Source organism: Canis lupus, chromosome 24, assembly GCF_011100685.1.
Source record: "Canis lupus familiaris isolate Mischka breed German Shepherd chromosome 24, alternate assembly UU_Cfam_GSD_1.0, whole genome shotgun sequence".
Lineage (NCBI taxonomy): Eukaryota > Metazoa > Chordata > Mammalia > Carnivora > Canidae > Canis > Canis lupus.
The window spans coordinates 19588982-19609683 of NC_049245.1; the positions used below are offsets into that span (position 1 = coordinate 19588982).

At 54.1% G+C, this 20702-nt stretch overlaps 1 long non-coding RNA gene across 2 annotated transcripts in view; it reads left to right on the plus strand.

Annotated features, from left to right (window-relative positions):
• The first annotated feature begins 13001 nt into the window (after nt 1-13001).
• LOC102156897 overlaps nt 13002-20702 on the plus strand; it is a 78864-nt gene continuing 71163 nt past the window's right edge. For both annotated transcript variants that reach the window (XR_005377693.1, XR_005377690.1), the window contains exon 1: nt 13002-13148. This is a non-coding gene — a long non-coding RNA (uncharacterized LOC102156897). The remainder of the gene's footprint in view (nt 13149-20702) is intronic.

Consider the following 20702-nt stretch of genomic DNA (forward strand, 5'->3'; position numbering starts at 1 on the left):
GCCGGGCCCCGCTCCACTTTGCGCAAACTTGTTTTCCTAAGGTCAGCGCCGCGAGCCGGCTACATCGTCCTCTTAAGGTGGACCGGGGAAGTTGCGGCCGGCCTCCCCCTCGCCTCCGGACCCGGGCCGCGCGGCGGGGCCCCGCTTCCCGCCCGCTGGCGGCCGGCGAGCGGCTGGAGGCGGCGCGGGAGGGAGGGGGCCGGGGACGCGGCGGGGGTGCCCGCCTTCGGCCGCTCGGGGACTGCCCCTGCCCCTGGGCCCGAAGCCCGACGCCCCTCGGGGGGTAGGCGCGCGCTCCAGGGGCCCGGCTCTTTGAGAGCTGGGCCGAGGTGAAGGAAAAGCAGGAAGTAAGTGAATGTAGGGGGAAGGGGAGAGGAAGGAGAGAGTGATGGTACAAAAATAGCGTGTGTGTAGGAAGGACTTCAGTACCGCCTGGAAAAGAGGCGCAGGGAAGCAGGGAGGAGAGGGAACGCCAAGGGGGGCTGTGGCCGCCGAGAAGCCAGAGGGGCAGGGTCCCGACCAACCAGGGGCAGCGGGCTCTCTGGCAGGCAGAGCCAATTCAGGGGGTGCAGAAGGCCCAGGCCGGGGTGTGGGGGAGAGGTGGGGCTTGAAGGCCTGGGCTCCCGGAAGATGATGGGGGGCAGGAGTGGGGGAATGAGAGGTAGGGAGAGCAGGGGAAGGGGCCTGGAGACAGGACAGAGCTTCCTGGTGAAGCGCCTCTCTCTCTCTCTCTCTCTCTCTCTTCCCCTCACCCCCACCTCCCTCTCTCTCTTTTTCCTTGAGGGAAAGCTGTGTTCCCAACAGCACCCAGGTCAGTGAGAGGGACTGGGGGTGCCCTGGCCACCTGGCAAAGGGATACCACACGGTAGGCATCAGAGGAGTCCAGGACCCTCTGCACATTGGAGGGATCTGGGCTTGGAAATAAGCTATGACCAATTTTCTTCACAAGGCCTGTAGGAGAATATGAATGAAGCGAGGTGGAGAAAGAGCCAGTCCTATCAACAGAGAAGCAGTTGAGGCCCAGAGAGGGAGTGGACTTGCCTAAGGCCAAACAGCGAGGCCTGGAGTAACAACAAGATATCAATCTGGGATTTCCAGGCTGCAGAACTTTGCAAAGTGACTCCACCCCCGCCCCCACCCCAGACTCCCTGTCAGTGTCCGGACAGGGTGTTGTGCTAAGACAGGGAGGCAGCGCACACCTGTTGAGAGCATGAAGCAGTCTCCCTGGGTTGCAATCCTGCCAGCCTGCTCTTCTGATTGTACAGACTTGAGGAAATGCCTTGCCATGTCTGTGCCCCAGCTTCCCCATCTGCGATTAGGCTAACAGGAGGATCAACCTAAAAAGGCTGGTGCGGGGATCAGATGAATTCATATTTGTACAGTGCTTCAAAAAGTGCCTAGCATGTAATCTGAGTGCTACACAGCATTTGATAAATAAGTAAACTGCTTGGCAACCGTCCTTGGGAGCCCACAGGGTTCTGAGCGGTGTTTGAAGTGCAGGGGGATTTTCTTTTCTTGGGGTGTGGGAGGCACAGCAATGACCCACACAAGGTCCACGTCCGTAAGGAATTTACATGCTAGTGGGGAGACAGATAAGTAGACGAGTAGAAATAATTAATGAACAACAGAAGATTGAGCATAGAGAGTGAGAAGTGAGGGCAGGGCCTGCGTGAGATGCTGGGAGCAGAGTCACCAGATGGGGCAGCAAGATGAGGATTTGGGGACTCGACATTCCAGGTGAAGGAAACAGCGCATATCAAGGCCCTGGGGCCAGCTTGCCCAGAGAGGAATGAGCAAATATGGGGGAAAGCGCTCCAGCCCCATGGCCTTGAAGACCTTGGTAAAAAGCCGGCATGTATTCTGCAGGTAGGAAAATCATTGGAGGGCATTGAGCAGGGAAGCACCATGGTCTGATTTATATGTTTTAAAAGGCTACTCTGGTGGAGGCTAGAGGGTATGCTTGAGAGAGGGGAGCATGGAATCAGGGCACCAGTGAGGAGGTGGTTTTGGGGTCCTCTTCATATCTGAGGTAGGAGGCGGGCAGTCTCCGTCTCTGCAGGCCACATCTGGCTGAGACCATGAAGGTGACCCGCTGAGGCTCCTGGGAAAATCCATCACCCGAATCCTTCTGGGGTGCAAGGAGAGGGCAGGAGCTACCGCTGAAGGTCAAGAGACGAGGCGGTCTCCTGGCCTGGGCTTCCAGAAAGCTCTGCCATTCACTGTTCCCCAGCACACACACACACACACACACACACACACACACACACACACACAGACCTGCTCAGGATTAGGAAGCTGCGGATTAGGAAGGATAATAATTGAACCACCTGCTATTTATATAGAGCACCTTTGGCAAAGGCAGCCGGCAGGGCTGCCCCACGCAGGGGCCCCTTCCATCCTCCTCTCTGCCCCAGGAGGGGGTCTGGCCTGTTCTCCTGGTCCAGCCATCACAGAAAAATCACCGTTCGCTGTCAGGGCTGGAAGGTCACCGAGACCAATGGGCAGCTCGGTATGCTGAGGTTGGGTGACAATGTGCCTGAGGTCATGCAGATTATGGCAGATAATTGAGGTGAATCAGCTGCCTCCTCTGAGGAGGCGTCCTGGGTTGCCCTGGATTAAAATCGAACTGCTTTCATACATATATCCTTCATTATTCATGCACTCAACAATGTTTATGAAGCACCTACTGTGTGCAGGCACTGTGCTAGACCTTGGGGATATAGCAGTTGGGAAAAAAAAAAAAAAAAAGACAAAAACTCCTGCCTGCAAGGGGCTGAAAGTTGCCAGCAGAGGGAAACAGACAACTCAACATGGAAGATGGGGTGAAGGCTACAGGGGAAAATGAGCAGGGAAGGGGCCCAGAGAGCCTGTGAGAGGAGATGGGTCAAGGAAGGCCTCCGAGGACATGATATTTGAGGGAAGACTGAGGGATTCGAGAAGCCAAGCCAGAGGCTGTCCCTCCTTGCTTTTTCTTCTCTGTCACTCCCTGTGGGCAACCTGTCAGCAATCCCTGGCTCTACCTTCCCGGCATGTCCAGAACCAAACCACTTCTGGGTGCCTTCATCATCTCCCACCTGGGCACCTTCTTGCTGCCTTGGGCCCTCCTTCCCCCATCTCCTCTCTACTCAGCAGCCGGAGGGGCCTTTAGGGAAATCAGGTGGCATCCTTCCCCTGTTGTCCAGGGTGCACTGGAAAGCAGACTGGAACAAGCATGAGGAGGGGCAGGGGGATCAGGGGCTTCGGAGCCAAGACTTTGCCAATTTGGGTTCTGTGGCTCAGGGAAACGTTTTTATGTGTGTGCGTGTTGTGTGAGCCTCAGTCTCTTTGTGAAACGGGAATAGGCAGGCCCACACTGACACGAGGGGTCACAGTCACGAAGCGGCCACAGTAGCTGGGGTGGGGGACGGGCCGTGTGTGCACACCAGCTCCCGTGATGTGTCATCTCACCAAAGCCCCAGCAACAGCACCATGTTCCCAGAGGCGGAAAACCACCGGGCCAGGGTCACTTTCCCGGGCAGGCTGGGACCTGCCGGCAGCCCGCTCTGCCTGGGCTCTGCTCCTGGCTTCCCGGAGCCCCGGGCTGGCGTCAGCAGGCAGGCGGGCCGGCCAGGCTGCCTTTGCACGGGTCCTTTCGGGAGACGAGAGATGCCAACCGCCTAGTTTTCTGGGCGAGAGGAGCCATGTGGAGTTACAGGCCTCAGCTATGGAGCCAGAACAATAAAAATAAAAATAGCCAGGACTCCCAGGCAGCCTGGGCCAGGGAGCCCACTGCCCCAGAGAGGAGCTCCTGGTGAGTGGTGAGCTAGCCTGGCGGGGGCAGGCGGTGAGAGCGTCCTCAGCTCCTCACCTCCTCACTGGGGGCTTGCTCTGCTCCCTGACCCATGCTCCCTGACCTGTATGCGGGCTCTGGCCGAGGTGCCCCTGCTCACGGGGATGGAGTGACCTGCCGGGGCCCCACAGCTGGTGAGTGGCCAAGCCAGTTAGGATTAGAACTCAGTTCTCCAGCTGCTGATCCCAGGACCTCATCTTGAGAACCACATGATGACCACATGATGGTTACAGCCAAGGAAACGGAGGCTCAGAGAGGTGAAGTGACCTGCCGAGTCCACATGGCTAGAAGGTGACCCCATTATAAAACCAACAACTGGGGGCACCTGGGTGGCTCAGTGGTTGAGCATTGGCCTTCAGCTCAGGGTGTGATCCTGGGGTCCTGGAATCAAGTCCCGCATCGGGGTCCCTGAGGGGAGCCTGCATCTCCCTCTACCTTCTCTGCCTCTCTCTGGGTGTCTCTCATGAATAAATAACATTTAAAAAGTAAATAAATAAAATAAAATGAAGGCACTGTCAAGTCCCCCTCCTTAGTGTGGTCTGAATATGTCATAAAGAACATGCCTGAAAAGCACGGTAGCTGCTGGACAAATGGGAACTGTTGTTTTCTGGAGAACAAATGGGAACTGTTGTTTTCTGAGTTTGTTGTTGTTTTTTAAGATTTTTTAAAAATTCTATTTATTCATGAGAGACACAGAGAAAGAGCCAGAAACATAGGCAGAGGGAGAAGCGAGCTCCCAGTGGGGAGCCTGATGCGGGACCCAGTCCCCGGACCCCAAGATCACAACCTGAGTCGAAGGTAGACGCTCAACCACTGAGCCACTCAGGTGCCCCAGTGCCTTCATTTTACAGACAGAAAGGTGCCTTACTGAAGTCTCTGCTCCCAGGTCACCTCCGCAGGCCCCCCTGTTAAAAGAGTCACCTCTTCAAACCCCAAAGTGCTCTACCCCCTTCCTAACTTTGTCTTCCTAGCACACAGCATGACCTGCCAGGGGTGGGGGTCTTTGTGGCATTGTGCATCTCCTTGACCAACCACAAGTCAGCCCGACCCAGGGGTCCAATGCCTGGCCCTGGAGGCATATCCTGTGGCTTAGATGTCAGTGCTACTCAGATTGGCTATGGGGCAAAATACCTTGCCCCTCTGGGCCTCACTTGCCCAGACTGGAGATTAATAGAAACATACCTCAAACGTCTCTTGCAAGGGATGAGTTCATATAGGAAAAGATCTTGCTGATTGCTATTGTTTTCAACCCATCCTGCAGCCCCAGGGCCTTCAACAGTAGAGAGTAGGTTGTCCGTAAATATGTACCCAGTTAAAAAAGATGCCAGGGTAAGAAATCAGCAGAGCCTAGATTTGAAGGGTCTCTCTGAGGCTGTGCTTTAAAGTACCCCACTTCTAATCACCTCTCCACAGCACCCCACCTTTCAACTATAGCTGCACAGGAATCAGAGCTGCGGTTCTTCTGAGCAGGCATCATCATCACCTGGAGGGGTTGTTAGTGGATCCCGGGGCTCCACCCTCTGATTAACTGATTCAGCGGGTCTTAGGTAAGGCCTGAGAACTTGCATTTCTAACAAGGTCCCGGGCACTGCTGCTGCTGCTGCTGCGGTCTGATCCAGGGACCACCAGATACAGTGACAGGAATGTTTCAGAGCTCAGTCCCAGCATTCCCACTGGTGGGTCTGTCTAGCCCTCTGTGTACTGTTCTCCCTGCCCAGGGGAGAACAGAGGGGGCAATGGTGTGGCTCAGAGATTGTAGCCAGTGCCCCGGAGCTCAGGGGCTGTGAGAGATCACCGAGCCAGGGCCTGGAGGAGCCATGCTGTAATTAGTGCTTTCCAGGGGAAGTCAGCATCTAAGTGTCTTGGCAGGCAAGCAGGCAGGCAGCTCGCCTGAGCTCCTTAGGGGTGGGACCAGGCTGTCAGGCCCTAAACACTGTTCTCAGGCTCTGGGGCTCTGGCTCCGCCAGGAGCTGAGCCCAGCTGTGTGGAGCCAAGCCTCCCCCAACACCTCTGGGTGGGGGTGCTCTGCAGGGTGGTGATGCAAGGGCTGGCGTCAGGACAGAGAGCTGATTGCTTTGGCGCCTACCGGGAAACCTGAGTTCAAGTGCGGACTCTGCCCGGTGGTGATATAATACAGCTACAGTGTAGATGCGCCTTCTGAGCCCCAGGCTTGAAGGACTCCAGCAGATTCTCTCATGCCCCTCACTCCAACTCACATGACCACAATTCTTATCCCCATTTCACAGATGAGAAAGCTGAGGCATAGGGAGGTTCAGGGTAAGCTTGTGAGCTGCAGCATTAGACTCTGAATCCAGGAATTCTCATCCTCCAGCCCCTGCTCCCAACTTCTGCATATTCTGACTTCCGCTTTGCTGGGAGCCCGGGGCCCCATGGTGCTGTGCTGCTGTCTTGGGGTCTCCCTTGGCACTGGAGGGCTGGCTTCCTGATTCCCATACCCCTCTGTGGCACCCAGCCTGGGCCTGTTGGCTGGCTGGAGGCACACGAGCAACTGACCTGTGAATGAAATAATGAATGGACAGATGAGTCTAACTCTTCCCAGTGGTGATGGGACAGTATAGCTCAGAGGCTGGGATGTGCGTTCAACTCCAGGCTCTGGACGGCGCTAGCTGTGTGATCTTGGGTGCTTCCCAGCCTCAGTGTCCTTATCTGATAACAGGTTGAGGGCAGGCTTAATAGATAAAAAGGGCAAGGGTGTGTATGTGTGTGAGAGAGAGAATGCGACTGTGCTGGGGAGGAACAGCTGCCAAGAACCCTGTTTGGTGCCTGCTTCTGCCTTGACTTCTCCATCTCAGCTCTGTTCCTGTGTTCCTGTGCTTGCTCAGGTGTCCTCACTTTTTCTTCCTCCCTACTCACTGTCCTGCCCGACGATCCTCTGGATCTACCTTTCAAAGAGACTCCGAATCTGACCACTTCTTACTGCCTGTGTCACCCTCTGGCCCCACCATCTCCAGCTCTCACCTGGGTTAGAGCAGTTACCACCTCACTGGGTTCCTGCTTGCTCTCCAGCCTCCCCATCCTATCCTGCCTTGGGTCTAAACCTCCCAGTAGCCTTTCCTGTTGCCTCTTGCAGTAAAACCTAGGACTCAGTGTGGCCCACAAAGCCCTGCCTGACCTCACCGACTACCCCTTCTCTTGCCCTGGCTCACTCTACTCCAGCGATAGTCATCTCCTCTGCATTCCTTGAACATGCCGAGCAATTGCCCACCTCATGGCCTTTGTACTTGCTCCCTGGACCCAGGGCCCCCTCTCCCCAGCTAGCTACCTGGCTTGCTCCATCTCTTCCTTTGGGTCTCTACCTAAATGTCCCCTCCTCAGAGAAGCCCATCCCAACCACTCTGTCTAAAAATGTCCCATCATTTCTTACCCCACTTTTTCTTGATTGCATATAAATATTATATACTTCTTGGTGGCTCTGACTTTCCCCCTTTCAAATTTGAGCTCCATGCAGGGTCCTTATGTCTGTTCTCCTGTGCCTGGAGCTTTGCTTACACAGAGCAGGGCCTCAGTAAATAACATAGACGGAGTAAAAGAGGGGGATCAGTGGCCAGCAGCTCTGTCCAAGAGGCACCAGTTGTTCGACTGGGGGGCATGGGCTCCTCTGCCCTGACAGCCCTGCTTGGGCTGGGATTCCTCGAAGAACAGATGTCCTCATTGAAGTTGGGTTTCCTTCCCAGGCAGGCAGGCCAGGAGTCCAGTTGGCTTCATTCCTGTTCCCGAGAGGAAGTTTCTGTCCCTGGGCAGGAACTGGCCTGGCTCTCAGGGAAAACCAAAGTAACATACACCACTTTCTCCGCTCAGCTTCTGTGGCCTTGGGGACAGCAGGTGGCCACACCAGCCTCCACACTGCTGCTGCCTCCGGAGCAAGGAGGAAGGCGGGATGGGAGGTCCCCTCCAGAGCCCATTAAGTCATGGGAGCCTGGCAGCTGCTTGCCCTGTAGCTCCTCGGCTCCCATCTTGCCTGGCCAGAGTTGACTCCTCTCATGCCTCTTCATTTGTGCAGTTGAGCAAACTGAAGTTCCACGAGGGGCAGAGACCACTTGAGTGACATGGCATTGGCGGCAAACAAGGTGATGAACCAGACCCTTTGGTACCAAATCCCTTATGTGCCCTCCTTATCCACAACCCACTCTCCTCCCTCTCCTACTCCCAAGTGCCTGGAGCACTGGGTGGTCTCGTGCCTGAAATACACCACTGGAGTTTCCTCTCTCTGTGAGTGTCATGCCCTGTCCAGCCAAGAAAGTAGTAATTGACCCCCTGGAGCAGAGGAGACTGAGGCAAAGAGAGGGAAACAGGCCAAATTAGGCCATATTAGCCTGAGTCTGCGCCTCCGGGCTTTTCTCTCCCCAGCTTCCAGCAAATAATTGGGTGTAGTCAGTAGGTACTGCTGGGATTTGGGCAGAAGGGCGGCCCATAGTTAAGACTCTCTGACTTCTGGTCAAAGTCTCAAATGGAAGAAATTACTGGAGAGAATCAGGAGCAGCTGGGGTAGAGGAAGAACATGGTGGAGCAGCCGGGGCTTCCAGACTGGACGGGACCTGTGTGCGTGGGGACCTGGGGACATGGCCTTGGGGTAAGCATCAAGGGGTGGCTACAGGAAGCCAGCCCTGAGTTGCAAGGCCTCTGACCTCACTATAGACCCCAGGGCCACGCAGTGCTGCTGAGCCTGTGGGGCCCCTTGAGTGGGACAATGGTTTGGCCATCTTTGGGTCACAGATATGTACTGAGCACCTGCTGCGGCCCTGGGCCAGGGGGATGCTGGGGGACTCGGGGGGGACATTCCCTTTGGAGGGAGGGTGTGTAGATGAATGCATGGCTGATATGCACCGTTCTTGCTCAGGGAATGGGGTTTTGCTCAGGGAATGCAGTTTCCAGAAGGAAGTGAGAGGGAGAACCACATTCCAATATTAGCAAAAGGAGTAGCCTTTTGGCTTAATTTAGAGCAAGATGCGAGCTGAGGAGCTATAGGGCAAGCAGTGTAGACAGATTCCTGGGAGCCACCTCAGATTTTTGGGGACTCTCTAAGCCTCTGGAACTGAGCCAACTCCGCAGAGGAGGGAACCCCCAGAATGATCAAGGCTGGGCTTGCTTGCCTTCATCCCAGTGGGATGGGATCACAGACCAGATGAATTGAATGTAATCCAGACTTTAACCTTGTTAAATGTAGATTCTAACTCAGCCGGGTCAGGCTGGGGCCTGAGACTCTGCCCTGTAGAACCAACTCCAAGATGAGGCTCAAGCTTGCTGGTCTTTGAGTAGCAAAGTATGTGTCTCGCCCACCGTACTGGGTGGCCTGAGAATCCTATCTGCTGCTTAGTTGCAGGCCCAAATCCTTCGGGGTGTCATTTGAGGCTCTTGACAAATTTTATAGCCTCTTCCTCCCAGCCTGAGGGCCTCAAACTTGCCACCATTTGTACAAGAACCAAATGGATCTTTCCCCGACCCCATGCAAACCCCACCCCTTCACTGCTTGATGCCAAAGCTTCAGCGGGAAGCAGTGGGCTTCAGAGCCAGTCAGCTTGGGTCTGGATTCCAGCCTTGCCAGCTACAGGTGGCGTGACTTTGGGTAAGAGACTTTGCTTCTCTGTGCTTCAGTTTCTCATCTGTAAAGAGGGAAAAAAAAAAAAAAAACATGATAGCCTCTTTACAGGGCTATTCTGAAGATTCAAAGAAATAATATATATCAAAAGTCTGGCACACAGGAGGCACTCAATAAATGTTCTATCACTTTCCCACCAGTTCTACCTGTCGTTTCAGGTAGTGATCTGTGTGTTTTCATCTCATTATTTCAAGTTTTTCTATTTTTGTGTCTGTGTGTCTGTATGTTCTATGAAGTATATAACGTGTCATCCAAAGAGGTATAAACATTTATAAATAAACATACATTGAGGATGTATGTTTAAAATGTTTTTACTGAAAAATAAAATAAAATAAGATAAAATAAAATGTTTTTTCTGATAGGGAATATGATAAAAATGTTGAAGATCACTGTTTTGAAACCCAGTAGAATTGATAGAAACAGAGAATATTAGAGCTGGATGGATTTTGAAGGCCTTCTTCAGTCCTGCCCCCCCAACCCAGCACTCTTTCTCCCATCTGATGCACAAACCTCTCTGTTACACTAGATTGCCTCTAGCAACGGGGAACTCATTACCTTTCTGGGCAATCCATTTTGTTCAGCTCTAGGAATGATTTCCTGAACTCAATGCCTGCGTGTGTTTCAGCTGTTTCTGAGCTGTGCTCCACTGTGTCACAGCTCCGGGATCTCTCTCCCAAGGGCCAAAAGCCAGGCTGTGTGCACAGTAGGCCTGCAGCTATGTCCCATGAATGAGTGGGAATGGCAGAGGGATGGGGGGGCATTGGAAGGATGACTCTCTTGTCAATTCTCCTTTGGCGGGTTCACTAACAACTTAGTGCTGTATGTATAATATGTATCTAAGTAATGTGTATCTTTGGGTTTGTCTAAAAGTGTTTGTGCATATATGTGCATACTATTGTGTTTCTCTGTGTGGCTCTGTCTCTATAGATGAGTGTGTGTTGCACAGCAAGTATCCATGTGTGCTACGCATGTCTTTCTCTTGGTCTTAATATATGTATGTGTTGGGGGGGTGTCACTGTAGAGTTGTGTGTCTGCCTCTATTTGTTTGTCTTGTTTGCATGTGTGTGAGTGCCATGCTGTCTGCAGATGCCCATGTGTGATGTGCAAGCTCCTCTGTGTCTTTGTGTGTCTGTGTGCCTGGGGCCTGTGTGTGTGTGTGTGTGTGTGTGTGTGTCTGCATGAGTGTGTCTCCTCTCCCCTACTTAGCCTTATTGGGGAGCCAGGAGTGACTCCCCTGCAGCCTGGTCGCCCTCTGACTGGCAGGCAGCAAGAGCTCCACACCCCCCCTCTCCTGCTCCGCGGCTGTGCTAATCACTGGGTTATATGCAGATGGCAAATGTGTGGCTGCCAGCCTTGGAGGAGGGAATGTGGAGGGGGGTGTGCAGATGAGCAGACACCAAGGAGGGAGAAGACAATTTCAAGGCAGAAAGGGGAAAACAAGCCTACTTGGCTTTGGAGTTAAGGGTGTAGGGTTCTCTCCAGAGGCATGAATTTTATTAAGAGAATGTGATGTCTATGATATTTTCCTTCTGATCAAGTTAGAGTCTTAGAATCACAGGATTCTAGAATTCTAGAATTGTAGATCTAGAGGATTCTAGAATCTCAGCCTCATGCAACTCTAGACTCTTAGAATGGTGTTCCAGGACTCTAATCCTCCTGGGATCTTAGGATGTTCAAACACAAATCTTCTCTTTCTCCCTGTTCTCTTGCTTTTCTTTGAATAGAATCATGGCCAAGGAATGACCTTGAAAGTTCATCCTGTCTACCCCCCTGACTCTGGGCCGGGCAGTGGAGAGAGTCTGGCCCACTCAGCTGGGACATTCTTGGGGATGTTGTACTGGAATCTTCCCTTGGCAAGAACTTGTCTCCCGAATGGTCTGGGCTCTCATATTACCCCTCCACCTTCTGCGAGCACTGCCGCCTTCCTCTCAAAGACAAAGGCGCCTATGTTCCCAGGGTATGTTTTCAGCCATTCAGGAGCTGGCCTAACAGCCTGCAGGTATGAGGAAAGCCAGGGCAGGGCGCGGCTCCTCTGAGCAACTCTGCTGTGGAGGCTCAGTAACTCAGCTTGGGGTGGAGTGGGTGGCTAATCAGGAGGAGATACTCCCCAGGATGCCCAATAGGGTCTCTCCTTCCCCTTATGGCTTCTCAGGATGGCAGCTTAAAAGGCTAGTCCTATGGCAGGGATCCTGGGAGCCATGGACTGTCTCTGAGGGAGGCCACTCCACTGTACTTTGACCTCCTCCAGGACTCACCCAAACTTCTGAGCATGGCAGCTTTTCAGGCCCGGACTGCTTGCTAGCCAGCCCATCTCTCCCTCCACACGTGTCCAGCCACACTGAACTCCTTACTCACCTTGAATCTATTTAACTTCTTCATGCCTCCAAATCTGTGTGGGCTTGTTCCTTTCTACCTCTTCATCATGATGTAAAACTCTTATCCATCCGTGGAATGCAAGGTCTCACTCAACCTTAAGTGCCATGAAAGAGTTTGACTTATTTCATACTTTATTTTCGAGAATCTACAACAGTGTTTGACACGCCATAGGCACTCAATCAATGTTTGTTGAATGACTAACCGATTGAATGTATCTTTCAGTTTTTCCCCTCTGAAACCTCTATTCCCTATCCCTTTATAGGTGTCTCCCGGGGCCCACACCTCCCCTAGGATTACCTGTGGCCCAGAACTTCTGCCTTAGGTCATGAATCTTTGCTTTCTTTGTCTGTCTTCTCTACCAGACCAGGAACCCCTTGAAGTTAGACCAGTGCCCGATCAATCTTTCTACATATAGCGTCCAGTTCAGAGCCTGACACCCAGCAGTGCCCAGTCAATGCAGAGCAGTTGCCAGCAGCCCAGCTTGGTAACTTGAAATCCCCCATTGGTCCCAACTGTGAGCACTGGTCCAAGCTGTTGGCAACATCTGCTCCAAAGTCTCATTCGCAATTATATGTTCCCAGGCTCTTGCCACTTAATATTTAATAACCAGGCGGCTGGCCTTCTCTGGCAGCCACTTAAGCCCCTGATTGCCTCTTGTCTGAACTTGGCCCTGAGTGAGGCGGGGACCACACTGGGGTTAACTATGAGGCCTGTATCCTGAGACTGGGGCCAGCATTGGGCCAGAGCCTTGGGGACAGGAGGAAGGAATGCAGGTCGGTGTGAGGCTCCCGGATGACCTTCCCAGGGAGGCAGCCTGTGCATTTGCTCCAGCTGGCCCCACCTCTCCTCCCCACCACAGAAGGAAGGCTGTGCCAGCTCCATGCCCCCCCACTCCGACCCGTAAGCCAGGGAGCAGGATAGAGGAAAAATGTCAATGGGACCTTCCCTGACTCACATCCGAACTGGGTGAGGAGGAAGAAAGGGGCATTCCGCCTGGGCTGAATCCCAGCAGGAAAGGTGGGTCTATCCTCTGTGGCTTGGCCCCCAGGAGCCAGGGCCAGCCCATCGGGTTGGGGGTGGGGAGGCCCTGGCGCCTCTGCGCGGGGCGGGAGTTGGCAGCTCTGCCGGCCTCTCCTGGTGCAGGGCTGGGGAGTCCTTCCAAGTGGGCTGTGCAAGGAGGTGAGGCAGGGCTACAGTGATCTGTCCCTCCGGATGCCCGAGCCGCTGCCCTGTACTGGGACATGCTGCAGGCTGCACAGGCCGCCTCTGCTGGACTGCTAGGGAAAGGGTGCGGAGGAGTCACGGGAAGGTTGAGAAAAGGCAAGGGTAAGTGCAAAGGCTCTGAGGTGGGACTCCTGGCACTGCTGAAGCCTCAGGGTCAGGAAACTGTCTTCAGGACAAGTTCATCAGTGGATTCTGGAGGAAGATGCCATTGGAATTCAAGCCTGGGAAATCGTAGACTTTTCAGATCCCAGAGGGGATTTTACAGCATCGGGAGACTTGGTTTCTGGGTCTTGCTCTGCCCCTGACAAGCTCAGTGACCATGGGTGGGTCCCTGCCCAAGGCTCATGCTGTCCTTGCACACACTGGACGCTTCCAGTGTGGAGAGTCCTCCGTTCTTCCCTCAGAGGTCATCTGGCCCAAACCAGGGAACTGAGACCCGAAATGCCACCCTGCATAATATGCAGGGCTGGTCCTGGAAGAAGGTTGGGCAAGACACTCTGCTCTTTAATGGGCTGTATTTATTGAGCATGTCTATGTGCAAGGTGCCTTGCTAAATCAACCCTTGACTGGTGAAGACTCTCATGTAGTGCCCTGTCACCCTCATCCTCTCTCTTCCTCTCATCCCCTCACCCACTCACAGGGTCTGTTGACAGCACCTTTAAACCCCAGTTCTAGTCCATTTGCCTCTTTCTACCCTGGCCTATACTCCCGAACCCAAACAGCACCTGTCCTCCCCCAGACGCTGTGCCAGCCCTCTCCAGGGTCTCCCGCTCCCACCATGGCCCCTGCAATCCTTCCCCAACCAGCAGCCAGGAGGCCTTTGAATGATCTAAATTGGGTCATGTCCCTGCCCTGCTTTTGAACCTCCAGGGCTGCTGTGGTGCTTAGAATCAAACCTCAATCCTGTAGCTGACACTGCCCTCTATACGAGTCCCTCCATCTTCTCAGGTTGTATCATTTTTGCTGCTCACTTGGCCAGATTCAACCCAAGGCCTCCGTGCTTGCTGTTCCCTCTTCCAGAGACCCTCCTGGAACTGCTGCCACGGTGATATCAGGGACACGCTTCTTGATTTTGCTCCCCAGCTTGGTCTCCTACCGCCTGAGGTTGGAGGCTGAGGGTCTAGGATGAAGCCCAGCTTTGCTCAAGCCCCTCCACCCAGACACCACCCCTGGCAGCTCCTGGAAGCCCTCCCCCCACACTGGTTGCTGGGCAGTGATCTTAGCCCCCCTGCCCCTGCTGTGGGTTTCCAGCACTTTTCCTCTCTGCTGCAGACATTTCTATACAAATTAATGGAATAACAAGGTATTTCTCCATTATCTGATGCAAATACCTTTTTGTTGCTCCTGCCATCTCTCTGTGATCTGGCCCATGGGCCTCCTGCTGCAGGCTCCAGCCAAGGCCAGGACAGGGCACTCCCCCTGCCCCCACCATAGTCCCTGAAATGCTAGGGCCCAGGAAGTCACCAGTCCTCTTCCAGCCACCGTGTGCAGATCTTTTTGCATGTTCAGTCTTCACACGGTTGCATACAATTCTGGCACCCGTTGTGCAGACTTGGAGATGGAAGTCTGTGTATGCTCAAATGAGGGGGTCCAGTGAGGTCTGGACATGCACTCCAGGGCCTGACCCCCTCCACCACCCCTCCTTCAGGGCTTTATCCTCATGACCCCTTTAGACCATTTCTCTATCAATTACATATTAGCATCTCCATTTACAGGTGGAGATGAGGGTGGTGACTGGCTCACAGCCATATTGGTGGGGAGTGGGACTACGTGCCCTGACCAGGGTGCCCAGGAGGGTGGATGTTTGAATATGAGGGTGTAGTGGAATAGAGGGACTCCCAAAGCTTGCCCCCTTGGAAACTTCCATCCTGTGACCCCACATCACCAAGCATATCTGGCTTAGTTCCCATTTAGTGCCTCAAGCATGTCCAGGGCAACTGGAAGGTATCCTGGGGTCACTGGCAAACTCTGGGGTCACCCAGAGAGATAAGATACCTCTCTACCAAATGACTGTGTGTTTCTGAGAAGACAGCAGCACAAACAGCAGCCCCCCCATCCCTGGCTGAGGATATGGGGAGGGAAGAAAAAGGTGTGAGGCTCTATAGAGGTTGTGATGCTCTGCAGGGGAGAGGTCTGCTCAAGGTAGGACTCCCAGGGTGGGCAAAGGTTGAGAGGTTAGGAGTTGAGGGGTGTCCCAAAAGAGCCTCCCCCTCCTGCTTCTCCTCTTAGTGGGTCACCTAAGCCACCTCAGACTGAAGGTTTGCCCCTACAATGACTGCCAAGTATCTCTGACTCTTCCTGGACGTCCCTCTTGGATGTCCCATTAGCCCTAGGAAAGAACTTGCCAGCTACCCACCCACCCACCCTTAGGCCATGGTTCTTCCATCTGGCCTCCACAAGCATGGGTCAGACTTTCTGCAAGTCAGGACAGTTCTCTACCTCTCAGTGGCGGTCCCAGGACTCCAAGGGCTTTCCAAGCCGCCAAGTGCTCCTCCAGCCCCATGGAGCTGTCACATGACATTTCTCTGACTCTGCCTCCAGGTGATTGTGCAAGAGCACTATCTTGCCACATCTGCCCGGTAAACTCTTACTCATCTGTCAGGGCCCAGCTCTCAAGGACCTCCTTTAGGAGGCTTTCCAAAACAAGCTCCCCATCCCAGGTTAAGGGTTCCAGCCTATGCAGCTCCCTCCCTTAGTGAGTGTCTCCATGAAGCTTACAGCCTGCACATGCTTCTTCCTTTCCCACTAGACTGTGGGATCCAGGAGAGTTGGGCTGGTAGCTGTGGGAAGGCAGAGACAGACCCTGATCACAGCATAGCACTAGGAAGGCAGGCTCTGGAGCCTCCATTTGAGGGGTCTTGAGTTCAACTCCTGCCTCTATCAGGAAGGACAGAGCTGCACAGCCTTGTACAGCGAAACTTAAGCTCCCTGTCCTCCACTTTCTCATCTGTAAAATGGACAAAATATTCCTTCTTCTCTGTGGCTGTTTTGAGTATGGAATAAGCGTGAGGGTGCTTAGAAGAGGGCCTAGCACATAGTAAATGCTCAATAAATACTAGTTCTCATTGTCACCTCCAGATCCCATACAAGTGGCACTTTGAAAGGTCTATTCACCTAACAAATAAAAAACTCGTACTGTCTAGGTCAGAATCGTCTTTAAGCCACTGTTTCTCAAACTCAGATGAGCATCAGAATCAGTTAGGGTGGTGTGAAAAAGACAGATTAGTCAGCCCCAGCAGGTCCTAGGTGGACCTGGGAACAAGCTTTTTAGCAAGAACCTTGTATCCCATTTTTTAAGATTTATTTATTTAATAGAGTGAGTATGTGTGCAAGAGGGGGGAGGGGCAGAAGGAGAGGGAGACAAGGAGGCTCCCCGCTGATCAGGGAGTCCAATGCGGGGCTCCATCCCGGGACCCTGAGATCATGACCTGAGCTGAAAGGAAGGTGCTTAACCAACCGAGCCCCTCGGGCGCCCCTCCCTGTATCCCATTCTGATGCAGGTGGTCCAAGACCAGTCTCAGACCCACTGCTCTGGCAGGGATGGAAGTGTGTGTGTGTGTGTGTGTGTGTGTGTGTGTGTGTGTGTGTGATAAAAGAGGGCTTTGCCAGGGAAGTATGACTCCAGTGACCAGCTTCTCCTACTGCCATCCACTACCCCAGCCGGGAAGGTTTGGGGATATAGCAGAGCAGAGCAGTCAAGGCCCTGCCTCTGGAGACAGGAGGCCCGGGGTTCCAATCCTGACTCCCCTCTTCCAGGCAGGCGGCTTTTCCTCCGTGTCCGTTCCCCTCCCTGAGACGTGGAGCTTCCAGAGGCTTCCACCTCCCTGCCGGGAGGGTTGGATGAGTCTTCTTTCAGAGACACCCCTGAGAGCAAGACACAGTGAGCACTCAGCAGGCAAGGGTGGCTGCTACCTTCGCCCTGCAGCCGTTTGTCTTCTGAGGCCGGCTCTCCCTGAGTGTTTTATTTTCTGGTGATGGATTCCAGCTCATGTTCGGGGCCTGCACCGGCATACAAATGCCAAGAGCAGAGGCGGCCCCAGGATCTGTCCTCGCCTGCTCTCTGCCAAGCACCAGGCTGTGAGTTTCCAGCAGGCCCGGAAGTCCCAGGGCCTCTTCTGAGGCCGGGACCACCATGCCCCATGGTGGCCGGAAGCAGCCTGACTGCCGGTCCCTTTGAGAGTGGTGTCCCTTTGAGAGAGTGACGGCTGGGAGGTCTTCGGGGACTCGGGAGCTGCTGGGACAATCGGTCGCTGTTTGGGGGAGTGAGGTTGGCAAGGCCTCGCCCCTCGGCACTGAGCCCCTGCCAGCCCCTGCCGAGCCCTGCCAAGCCTGGGCCTGGTTTCCCACTGCCGGGCGCCTCCAGGGCTCTTGAGGAGGGGGCACAGGGGGACTCACTGCCTTAGCTCTGGTACAAGAGGCCCAAGCAGGTTTGCAGAGCAGCAGACATGCTCTGCCGGGGCCTTGTCATCCGCCAGGCTGAGGGCGGATTGCTTAGAGCCAGCCCCACGCAGGCACCTCACTGGGCCGCACAGGCCTCAGGGATGTGGAAGGTCCATGCACTTGGGTGGTCCTTGTCATGTGCCTTGGTTGGAGAAACAACTGTGGACAAAACAGGCTCTGGCCATTGTGCAGCCTAGAGAAAAATAAGGGAAAAAAAGAAGGAGCACAAGGGGACAGAAATTCATGGTGTGGGGCTTTTTCTTTTAATTGAAGTCTAGCTGATACATGAAGTTACATGAGTTTCAGGCGTACAACATAGCAATTCGACAAGTCTCTATGTTCCCGTGTGCTCACCGCGAGCGTAGCTGCTGTCTGTGTCTGGCCTGGGTTGTATCCTACTTTGTACCCACTAGTCAATGGGCTTTTCTGGGCCTTAGCTTGATTATCTGTGTACTGGGGCTAATTCCCCATACGTTAGAGACTGGCAAGAGGTGGGTGGGGTCAGGATATGATGGTGATAAGAAAACCTCAGCCCCCCACCCCCTCCAGGCGGCTAAAGCTGTGGCCTTACACCTCAGAGCAGCCATCCCTGAGATGTGTTCAGGAGGAAGCATCCCTATGCAGGGATGCTAGTCTGTGGGCCTGGTGGGCTTCAACAGACTTCCCCAGGGGGTTCTGGTGCAGGGAGCTGCAGGACCACCCCAGGGGCGAGGTTGCTGTTAAACCTTGTGCAAATGAGAGACCTCAGTGGCCCCCCTCTGGTCCCCTCCCAGGGCTCTGTCTGCTTTTCCTCTGTGGCATCCATCACGCTCATAATTACTTGTGTAGCATCTGTCTGCTTCTCTGGGCTGGTTCTCATTCTCCACTGGCCATGTTCATGGCTGGGTCCCCAGCACCGAGCAGCCTGCCTGGGGCGTAATAACTGTTTGTTGGGAAAACAAACAAACAGACGCCTGGCTGGCTGAATGAATGCATGGAAGCTCTTTGGAGCAGCAGGACTCAGTGTTCCCCCCAGGACTGGGTTCTAACACAGGCTCTGCAGCCATATCCTTTTTGTGTGATCTTGGGCAAGTCACAGTGTCCTCTGAAGAATTTGGTTCGTGAGGAAGGGTGGGTTCAGAGGATCTTGGAGGATTCTGGACAGACATATGGGAACAATTCCAGGGAGAGGGAGCATGACAGCACACAGCTTATTCAGCGGACAGCCAGATGTCCGGGGGCAGGAACCAGTGGTCCTCCTGCCCTGTGCCACGTGTGGGAATGTGCTGCGTGCGCTGGTGTGATGTATATCTTGGTGTGTATGAGTGTGCAAGGAAGCGAAGGCCCAGAGAGAGGTAAAGCCCTCGCTCACTCTGATGCCCCTCAGGGTTGGGGGGCAAGCAGCTCCCATCCTTTCTCAGGTTGGAACCAGGTTGAGGGGGCTATGCTGTGCAGCAGGAGGACAAGGCAGGCCTCTTTGGGGAGCGGTAGGAGCTGTGAAGACCAGGCTGATGAGCCCCCACGTGGGCCTGGAGGCACCAGGAGCCCAGGGAGCCCAAGGAGCCCAGGGAAGCTTTGAGGGAGAAAATGCACCATCAGATAAGTTCCTTGGCTGCTGATGCTGCTGAGGTAGCCGCAGGGCACTGGGCATTGCCGATGGAGTCATCACCCAGACCTCAGGCTCACTCCTTCCTTCTGGAGGAATCACAACGGAGCGTTTCTTAAATTGGGGCTGGGGTGGGAGGGAGTGCTGTTTGTGCAGCTTAGGTCAGTGGCTGTGTGTGTGTGTGTGTGTGTGTGTATGTTTGTGTGTGTGTGTGTGTGTTCCTTCGGGGGTGACTCTGAGTGGACCCCCGTGCCTCTACAAGAGGGAATTCTATCATGGAAATCGTTTGGTGGCCCCCGGGTGGCACAGGGTCGCACAGCAAGCTGGCACTAGAATATTTTGAGCTTGCAGTAATGAAAGCAAACGGCAATTTGGCGTGTCTTCAGGCTTGAAAGCCGCAGCCCTGCGTTCAGTCACTGGCGGCCGTGATTACCCACCGCTAATGGGGGCTGCAATCCCGGGCCAGGGGGGAGGGAGAGAGGGCTCAGAGAGGTTAAGTGACTTGCCCAGCGTCACAGGGCGCCCAGCTGGTAATGAGAGGGCAAGGTCCTAGGCGCAGAGTTTGGCCTCTGCCCCTCCCCCAAGGCCAGGCCGCTCCCCAGAATGGATCATCTCTTCGAGCGTTCCTAAGCGCTGGTTTCCATAGCAGCAGGGCCATTCCTGCACAATGGATCCCCCATCTTCCCTGGGCTTTGCTGCTGTGGGGGCTGCAGGGGCGGGAGAGGCTCGGGGTGGGGGTGGGGGGACAGCTGGTGTGAGGCAGAGAGGATTCCAGAGAGGATTCCGATGGTCACGGGGCTCCCGGCTCTTACAGAAGGGCCACTCTTATTTTTTCAGTTCTTCCCTTTCGGCTCCCCGGTTGGGTTCACTTCTAGGCAAAGGGTGTGGAGAGAAGAGAGAGAAATATGAAAACACCAGAGACAGAGAATGGGAAAGATAGACACAAAAGAAATCACACAGAAGGCAAGACAGAGGAAAATGGAGAAGCATGTGCCGCTTGGCAGACAAATCATTTCATCTTTACCACCTTGAGAAGTGGGTTCTGTTTACTCCCATTTTACAGATGATGAAACTGAGGGCAAATGTAGGGCTTCTCAGAGTGTAGCCCGAGAGCCAGCCTGTCTCACCGGGGCAGTGGTGGGGAGGTGCTGGGCAAAACACAGGTTCTCTGACTTTGCCCTGGACCCATGCCATCAGATTCTCTGGAGTGGGGCCAGGAATCTGCACTTAGGAATTCCCGAGGAGAATTTTCTAGAGTAAAGTTTGAGAGTGTCCACTGCTGGGATGGCTGCACTTCACTCTGCCTAAGCTTAGGCAGCAGGGAAATACAGAGCCAGGATTTAGGACCCAGGAGGACGCAAGAAAGAAAGGAAAGGGACAAAGAGAAGCTTTTCAAAGCAAGACAGATATGCCTCTGAAGAAGAGGCAGAGAGGGAAATAGGTAGAAAGAGACTGGGGGGGAAAGTCCATAGAACTTTAGGGAAGGCGCCATCTGCTAGGATTGGAGCGAGTTCTGTTGACCATAGACCATCTTCCCTCTGAACACAGTCCCTCACTCAAGTCTTAGGATGAGATAGGTCCTGTTGCTCTCATTTTCTGGATAATGAAACACAAAGAGCGGAGCCAGGCTT